Here is a 9,709-nt window from a genome sequence, read left to right on the forward strand (position 1 = left end):
ATGTACATGGAAATGCAAATGACCGAGAATACCCCAGGTAATCTTCAGAAAGGAAAGGAAAGTTGGAGAATTTACACTACCTAATTTCAAGGCTTGCTATAAAACCGGTGCACGGTCATCAAGACTTTATGATGTACAAAGAGAGACATGTCATTCAATGGAACAGAATAGAGAGCCCAGAAACAGACCCACATTTAAATGGTAATTTGACTTTTCAAGGAAGAACTGAAGTAATTCTACGGATAAAGCAGTTCTTTCCAACAGGTGTGGCTAGAACGACGGGCCATCAATATAAGAAAACGTGAACATTGACCTCTATCTTACACTAAGATACATAAAATTTAATTTGAGATGAATCATTCCCTGGTGGTTCATACAGTAAAGAATCTGCCTGCAATGCAGGTGACCCGCGTTTGATCCCTGAGTTGGGAAGATTCCTTGGAGAAGAGAATGGCAATCCCCTCCAGTATTCTTGCCTGAAGAATTCCATGGACAGAGAAGCCTGGCAGGCTACAGTCCATGGGGGTCACAAAGAGTCAGACATGACTTAGCGACTAATACTTTGACTTTCATAGATCTAATCTCAAAAGCTAAAACTATAAAACTTCCAAAGGAAAACATAGGAGAATATCTTCATCGCCTGGAGACAAGCAAAGGTTTCTTAGAAAAGAGGCAAAAAGTAATAATTATCAAAAGAAAATATGATAATGTAGATTTCATAAAAATTTATAACTCCTGCTCATCAAAAACATAATTAAGAAAATGATGATATGCAATAGCTGCTAACAGCAGCCTCCTCAATAGTATATGCAACCTGTTGCTTGCATGGACTGCCCTAAGAGACCCTAGAGACCATGCTTTCCAATGAACATTTATGTCTGACTTCATGTTGTCACCAGGCAAGGCTTCAGACAGATATTCAAGTGTCTTCAGAAAGCTCCAGGATACAGAGACCAGGGTCCACATTTTCCAAGTCATCAAGTCTGTTGCCCCAAGCTGCAGGACCAGAAGCATGATTGAGGTTCTACACAGGGCCTGGTTCAAGTTCCCTGGTTGCCAGAAGATCCATGTCTCCAAGAAGTAGGGCTTTACCAAGTTCAATGCAGATGAATTTGAAGCTATGGCAGCTGAAACGTGGCTCATCCTGGATGCCTATGGGGTCAAATACATCCCTAGTCATGATCCTATAGATGAACGGTGAACCCTGCACTCTTAAGGGCTTTGGCACTGCTCCCTCTTTACTCACACCGAACAATAGACCCAACTTCCTGTTCAAAAAACAAAATGGATAACAAGTCGTAGACTAGTAGGAAAAAGTACAGAACACTCCATTAAAGGACACTCCATCAGGTATATATAAAGAGCCACAATGCAATAAATAAAATAAGACCAACCCAGTAAAAAGAAGGGTAAATGTTTCAACAGACTGTTCACAATAAGTTAGGTGTACTGAACGCATGTCTGCTTTATGACCCAGCAATTCCACTTCCAGGTATTCACCCAAAAGAAAGGAAGACATAGGTCCACAAAAAGATGTGTACAAGAACGTTCATGGCCACTTTATTCATGGTAGCCCCTGGAAAACAACCTCAAATAAACTGCTCATGAAGACAGATGGATACACAAATTGTTAACCACTACTTGATGATACAAAAGGGATAAAGTATTAACACATGGAACAAAATGAATGAATCCTGGACTTCTCTGGTGGTGTGGTGGATTTGAACCCAATGCAGGGGACACTGGTTCAATCCCTGGTCCAGGAAGATTCCACATGCTGTGGAGCGACTAAGCCCGTGTGCCACAACTACTGAGCCTGTGCTCTAGAGCCCAGGAGCCGCAGCTACTGAAGCAAGTGCATCTAGAGTCTGTGCTCCGCAGAGCAGACATCGCGATGAGAAGCCCATGCATTGCAACAAAGAGGAGCCCCAACTCGCCGCAGCTAGAGAAAGCCCACACAAAGCAACAGAAACCAGTGCAGCTAAAAATAAATGGGTGAACCTCAAAAATGTGAGTACATACATTTGATTCCATTTATGTGAAATTTTAGGAGGTTTTTTTTTTTTTTTTTTTAATGAAAATGGATTACTTTTGCAGGAAGAGAGCAGCGATTGACTGGAAAGGCGGTATGAACAGATTTCCCAGCTGATAGAAATGTTTCATATCTTTATACAGATCTGGGTTACACATACAAGGTATTTGTCAAGTCTCGAAGAATACACTGATAATTTGTGCATTTTACTGTTTCATGGATGTAAATGTAACACCCCTCCCCCATACATATGCACACAAAAAAAACCACATGCAAATATTAATTCTACTTTATTATATGCATGCTGAAGTATCTGAAATGCAGTATACTGATGGTCTGCATCTTACTTTAAAATATACCAGAAATAAGATGCATTGAATGCTAGATATATGGAGAGGTATTTGATAAAAGAGATACAGCAAAATGTTGACAATTGTGGAATCTCCATGCCAAATACTCAATTGTGAGTACTCAACGTTCTATCCAATTTTCTATGTTTAGAATTTCAATAGGGGAGTCAAGACAGGTGTTTCAGGACTGGTCAAGAATGGGAAAAACTCAGAAGAGCCTTGAGTTGAGGGCAGGAAGGAGTGGTCAGCATTTTCCAAGGACAATGAGGGTTCAGCTGGGGTGCATAGGCCTTATTTGTAAGAAAGCCAGTCAGCATACTTTCCCAAGGACACATGTCAATACTAGTCAACAGCCACCCCCAACCAGCCTGATCCTACCCAATAGGATACCTGAGAACAGAATGGTTCATCACATTTTCCATCTCCCAGGAGAGGGTGTCTTCCTCTTTGGACCAGAGGTTCTCCGAGGCAGGCACTAGGTCTTCCCCATCAGTCCAGGAGCTTACTTCAAGCGGGATCTAGATCTTTCCCATCATGCCTGGAGCTTCCTTAGGCTAGAGGTTATGTATCTTCCATCAGCCTGTGGAAGACTAATGGGGACTAATTCCATCATCAGACCGGAAGGCCTCTCTGGATGTATCTGCCACCTGATAGGAGCTGCTCAGAGGGCTGCCAATCATTTCTCTTTATTTCCTTCAAGACTCGCACTTGAGCTCTGCAGCTTGAACACACTCAGCAGAGAGGAGGGAGGAGTGATTGACAGGATCCGAGCAAGAATGCTCTAACTTCAATCATCCCAGAAGCAGACACTCATATGGGTTTCACATTTAGCCAGGGAAAAGTGATATTAATTCACCAGAGTGATTGAGACTTTATATACCCTGAAGTGAAGAAATTCTAACTTGAGGTTCCCCCAGCAACTGTAGCTGGGCAACATCACCCCCAGGCATCAGCAGGAGGTCACATATCTCAGTAGCTTATTGGGCAGGAGGAATCACAGCCACCTCCACACACCTGGGCTTACAGGAACTAAGGGAGGGGTGTACCCAGAGACCTAGAAAGTGAAGGTGATGCTGAGGCCCCAAGAAAAAGAAAAAGAGAAGAGAGGGGAAGAGCCAAAATATGTTTCCCCAATCATTCTCCTCTGTGTGTGTGTGTGTGTGTGTGTGTGTGTCTCATGCATATACTCACAGAAAGACAAGCAGTTTAAACTTAAAATATGATTTCGGTTCACAAGGGTAAGTTCCCTAGCAACTGAAGACATATTTGCGAGGTGCTACATATAGGACCCTAGAGTAGACACCTGGCTGAGAAATGGGACAAACCTGGTTGCTATATGGGGTACAAGAGCTGTTTATCTCTCATCCTTCAAACCAGTTTCCCTAGCGCCTACCCCCAACCCACAGATACTTCTGACCCCTATAAACTTGACTAACTTCCAGATTTTCTTCGTGACTTAGCTTCTATTGTCATGATACTCCTTGTTATTATTATTCTGGGTGAAATGGAGAGAGGGCCATCAAACTGGGCCATAAGAGCTAATCTGTCATTTTCTGTGTCAGAGTTTTTCAAAGTGCCATCTCGTATTGCTTCCAGAAGTAGCAGACTAGATAACGTAAAAGGTCTTTTCAGTACGAAACAACTAACTTTTGCTAAGAGACTTGAGTGCATTTCTGGGGTCAACATACATAAGAGAATTATAGTCCCATGCAGTCCCTCAAATTCACTGAAATTAAGGCAAAGAGTAACAAGCAGCAAAACAACTCAAAAGGTAGATGTTGGAATAAGTCTAGGATATTTACTTCCACCATTGCTATTCAACATTGAACTACTAGAGCAATTAGACAAGAAAAATAAAGGCATCCAAGTTGCAAAGCATGAAGTAAAACTATCTCTATTCATGGATGACATGATCCTATATGTAGAAAGTCCAGAATGATCAACAAGAAAGCTACTAGAACTAAAATTCAGTAAAGTCGTAGGGTATAAAATCAAAAGATCAGTTGTGTTTATACACACCTACAATTTAGAAGGGGAAGTTAAGAAATCAGTCTTACTCACAATAGCATCTAAAAGAATGAAATATTTAGGAATAAATTTAACCAAGGATATGAAAGCTGTATACATTGAAATCCACAAAATATTGCTGAAAGAAATTAGAGAAAATCTAAGTAAATGGAAACACATCCCATGTACATGAATAGGAAGGCAATACTTTTTAGATGTCTATGCTACTCAAAGTGATCTACAGATTCAAAATATTCCTTATCAGGACTCCAATCACATTTTGTAGAAAAACAAAAGTTAATCATCAAATTCATGTGAAATTACAAGGGATTCTGAATAGCTACATTTTCTGAATATCAAAACTTACTCAGTTCAGTTCAGTCGCTCAGTCTTGTCCAACTCTTTGTGACCCCATGAATTGCAGCACGCCAGGCCTCTCTGTCCATCACCAACTCCCGGAGTCCACACAAACCCATATCCATCAAGTCGGTAATGCCATCCAACCATCTCATCCTCTGTCGTCCCCTTCTCCTCCCGCCCCCAATCCTACCCAGCATCAGGGTCTTTTCCAATGAGTCAGCCCTTCGCATGAGGTGGCCAAAGTATTGGAGTTTCAGCTTCAACATCAGACCTTCCAATGAACACCCAGGATTGATCTCTTTTAGGATGGATTGATTGGATCTCCTTGCAGTCCAAGGGACTCTCAAGAGTCTTCTCCAACACCGCAGTTCAAAAGCATCAATTCTTCGGCGCTCAGCTTTCTTCACCATCCAACTCTCACATCCATACATGACCACTGGAAAAACCATAGCCTTGAGTAGATGGACCTTTGTTGGCCAAGTAATGTCTCTGCTTTTAAATATGCTATCTAGGTTGGCCATAACCTTCCTTCCAAGGAGTAAGCATCTTTTAATTTCATGGCTGCAGTCACCATCAGCAGTGATTCTGGAGTCCCAAAAAATAAAGTCTGACACTGTTTCCACTGTTTCCCCATCTAGTTCCTATGAAGTGATGGGACTAGATGCCATGATCTTAGTTTTCTGAACATTGAGCTTTAAGCCAACTTTTTCACTCTCCTCTTTCACCTTCATCAAGAAGCTCTTTAGTTCTTCTTCACTTTCTGCCATAAGGGTGGTGTCATCCGCATATCTGAGGTTATTGATATTTCTCCCAGCGATCTTGATTCCAGCTTGTGTTTCTTCCAGCCCAGCGTTTCTCATGATGTACTCTGCATATAAGTTAAATAAGCAGGGTGACAATATACAGCCTTGACATACTCCTTTTCCTATTTGGAACCAGTCTGTTGTTCCATGTCCAGTTCTGACTGTTGCTTCCTGATCTGCATACAGGTTTATCAAGAGACAAGTCAGATGATCTGGTATTCCCATCTCTTTCAGAACTTACTACGAAGGTACAATAATCAAAAGAGTGTGGTACTAGCATAAGGAAAGACATATAGACAAATGGAGAATTGAAAGTCCAGCAGTTAACTCATACATCTAAGGCCAATTGATTTTAAATAAGAGTGCCAAGACCATTCAATGGGAAAGGAACAGTCTTTTCACCATATGGTTCTAGGACAACTGAGTTTCCACATGCAAAAGAATGAACTTGGACCCCTACCTCAGAGCAAATACAAATATGCACTCAAAATGGATTTATGACTTAAATATAAGAACTAAAACCATAAATATCTTACAAAACATAGTGGAAATCTATATAATCTTGAATTTGGCAATGGATTCATAGGTTGATGACAAAAGCACAAATAACTGAAGAAAAACAGATAAACTGGGCTTCATAAAAATCAAATACTTTGTGCATCAAAAGGCATTATCAAGAAATTGAAAGGACAACCTACAGAATGGGAGAAATTATTTGCAAATAATTTGATAAGGGCTAAATATCCAGATTGTATAAAGAATTTCTCCATTCAGCAGAAAGACAAACAACCCAATTTCAAAAATGGAAAAAAAGGACTTGACTAGACCTTTCTTCAAGGAATATATACAAATAGCCAATAAATACATGAAAAAATGTTCGACATCATAAATCATTAGGGAGATGTGTATCAGAACCACTTCATGTCTACAAAGATGTTATTAATAATAATCAGAAATTAACAAGTGTCAGTGAGGACTTGGGGAAATTAGAATTCTTGTGCATTTCAAGTTGAAATGTAAAGTGGTACAGACTCTGGAGAACAGTTTGGTTGACAAACCAAAAACTAAGCATAGAATTTCTGTATGACCCAGCAATTCCACTCTTAGGTATACACTTTTGGTATACCCCAAAGAACTGAAAACAGGGATACAGATAATAGTATGCCAATGTTCATTGCAGTAATAGTCACGGTAGCCAAAAGGTTGAAACAACCCATACATTCATCGATGGGTGAATGGATAAGCAAAATGTGGTATACACACACAATAGGATATTATTCAGCCATGAAGTTGTGATGTATGCTACAACGTGGAATGATTACAATCGTATCAATATTGGGGGAGTGGTGTAGATTGTGTAGATTGCTGGCTTTTACTCTACGTCAAAAGCCATTGGAAAATTCTGAAGGGACAAGATGTGAACTGACTTATGTTTTTAAAGAATCACTTTGGAGACAAGGAGGGAAGCGTGGAAACCAGTTAGGAGGCTACTGAAATTACCAGGTAAGGAATGATGATGGCTTGACCCAGAATGTAGCAGTGGAGGTGGTAAGAAGTAATTTGCATTTCTGTAAATAACGTCACTAGGATGTACAGACAGCTTGGAATGTGAGAGAAGAGCAGAGTCAAGGATGACACTGAAAACTTTAGCCTGAGCAAAGGATCAATGGAGTTGACATTTTCTGGGAAAGGGAGACTATAGGAGCAGATTTGGAAGGGGAAGATCAAGAGATTATTTGCCCATTATTTTTTTCTTTCCCGTTCTTTTTTTTTTTTTTTTTTTGAGTGCTGCCAAAGCGAGCCCTCCTGTCCCTTTTTTATCTTCTTTTTAAATGTATTTATTTTTAATTGAAGGATAATTGCTTTACAATGTTGTGTTGGTTTCTGCCATACATCAACATGAATCAGTCATAGGTATACATATGTCCTCTCCCTCTATTGTTTGCCTGTTAGATGTCTAAGAAGAGGTACTGAGCAGGCAACTGGTTACTTGAGACTGGAGTGAGATATATCAGAGGTAAGGAAACAAATATTCAGATCTAAGACCCTTCCCTAAGGTTACACAGCTAAAAAGTGTCTAGACCCAGGACTCAAACCCAAACCCTGGATTCTTCACCTCTGTGTTATACTGCTTCCCCAGTAACCTATGGTGAATCAAGACTGGGTTTTTTGTTTGTTTGTTTGTTTGATTTGACTGCACTTAGGCTTTGTTGCTGCATGTGGGATCTTTAGTTATGACATGTGGGATCTAGTTCCCTGACCAGGGATTGAACCCAGTCCTGTGCATTGGGAGCAACATGGAGTCTTGGCATGGAGTCTTAACCACTGGGCCACCAAGGAAGTCCCCCCAAGACATGGTGTTTGATGAAGGAGAACAGAGTGGAAGTTTTCAGACTGCTGATCCTTGGTCTTGATGACTGTAATTCCCCCTCTCCCAACCTGAGTTGTTACTCAGGATTCATCTGCAGTCCCTCTCAGCATGCATTTATTTGCCTTTATAAGAAAGCATTTCCCAGGAAATAGGCACCCCATGTCTCTCTGTGCATGTGAGTGGATAGAGTGGGAGGAAGGTAGAGTTGTTGAAGATTTTTTCTTTCTTTCTTTTCTCCTTATTTTTTTTTGGAAACTGTCTGGGGGACGTGGTGTTGCTGCTGGTGGTAGCAGCAACTGCTACAATCAGAGCTATTTCGAAGCAAAGAACTAATTTACTGCATGAATGACTTTAGCTCAAAAGAAGAAATAAGGATGATCAGGAGTCCTAAGGGAGCAGAATAATAGGGTAATTTACACGGGGAGGTGAGGGAGATGGAAGAAACATGCAGGGTAATTCTTTTGCATAATCTTTATTTTATATTTTTGCCCTTTTCCCCTTTGCATCTCTGGGTGCAGAGCCTCAGCTCAGACACACTTCTTGGCCATCCCCAAGGTTGATCCCTGAAAAAAATGAAAGGGCAAGGAAGATGTGGCTGCTCAGGCTGTGAAAGAGATAGTTGGTCAAGAGATGGTTTCATGCCCGTTCCCTAAAGCTGGGTACTATTAGAGGAATGGTCTGCAGGAGGCCCCCGTTGAGCCTTAAGATTGCTGAGGGACTGCAAAGGAAAGCTTCACATGCCCAGCTGAATGCAGTGTACAGAGTAGATGTCATCTTCCACCAGCCTCAACTGGCACCAAACTAAGAGCTCACTATTACCCCTGCTATGGACTGAAATTCCAGATTCATATGCTGAAATCCTAGTGCTCAATGTGATAGTATTAGTTCACTTCAGTTCAGTTGCTCAGTCGTATCCAACTCTTTGAGACCCCATGAATCGCAGCACCCCAGCCCTCCCTATCCATCACCAACTGCCAAAGTCTACCCAAACCCATGCCCATTGAGTCGGTGATGCCATCCAACCATCTCATCCTCTGTTGTTACCTTCTCCTCCTGCCCTCAATCTTCCCCAGCATCAGGGTCTTCTCAAATGAGTCAGCTTTTCGCATCAGGTGGCCAAAATATTGGAGTTCCAGCTTCAACATTGAGTCTTCAACATTGAGTTCTTCCAATGAACACCCAGGACTGATCTCCTTTAGGATAGACAGGTTGGATCTCCTTGCTGTCCAAGGGACAATCAAGAGTCTTCTCCAACACCACAATTCAAGAGTGTCAATTCTTCGGCGCTCAGCTTTCTTCACAGTCCAACTCTCACATCCATACATGACTACTGGAAAAACCATAGCCTTGACTAGATGGAACTTTGTTGACAAAGTAATGTCTCTGCTTTTTAATATGCTGTCTAGGTTGGTCATAACTTTCCTTCCAAGGAGTAAGCGTCTTTTAATTTCATGGCTGCAATCACCATCAGCAGTGATTTTGGAGCCCAGAAAAATAAAGTCAGCCTCTGTTTCCACTGCTTCCCTATCTATTTGCCATGAAGTGATGGGACCAGATGCCAAGATCTTACTTTTCTGAATGTTAGGTTTAAGCCAAATTTTTCACTCTCCTCTTTCACTTTCATCAAGAGGCTCTTTAGTTCTTCTTCACTTTCTGCCATATGAGTGGTGTCATCTGCATATCTGAGGTTATTGATATTTCTCCCAGCAGTCTTGATTCCAGCTTGTGCTTCATCCAGCCCAGTATTTCTCATGATGTACTCTGCATATAAGTTAAATCAGCACGG

At 41.2% G+C, this 9,709-nt stretch overlaps 1 pseudogene; it reads left to right on the forward strand.

Annotated features, from left to right (window-relative positions):
- The first annotated feature begins 735 nt into the window (after nt 1-735).
- On the forward strand, nt 736-857 carry LOC145543962 (small nucleolar RNA SNORA70; annotated as a pseudogene).
- The last annotated feature ends 8,852 nt before the right edge of the window (nt 858-9,709 follow it).

Source organism: Giraffa tippelskirchi, chromosome 3, assembly GCF_054371585.1.
Source record: "Giraffa tippelskirchi isolate mGirTip1 chromosome 3, T2T-mGirTip1v1.2.pri, whole genome shotgun sequence".
Classification (NCBI taxonomy): Eukaryota; Metazoa; Chordata; class Mammalia; order Artiodactyla; family Giraffidae; genus Giraffa; species Giraffa tippelskirchi.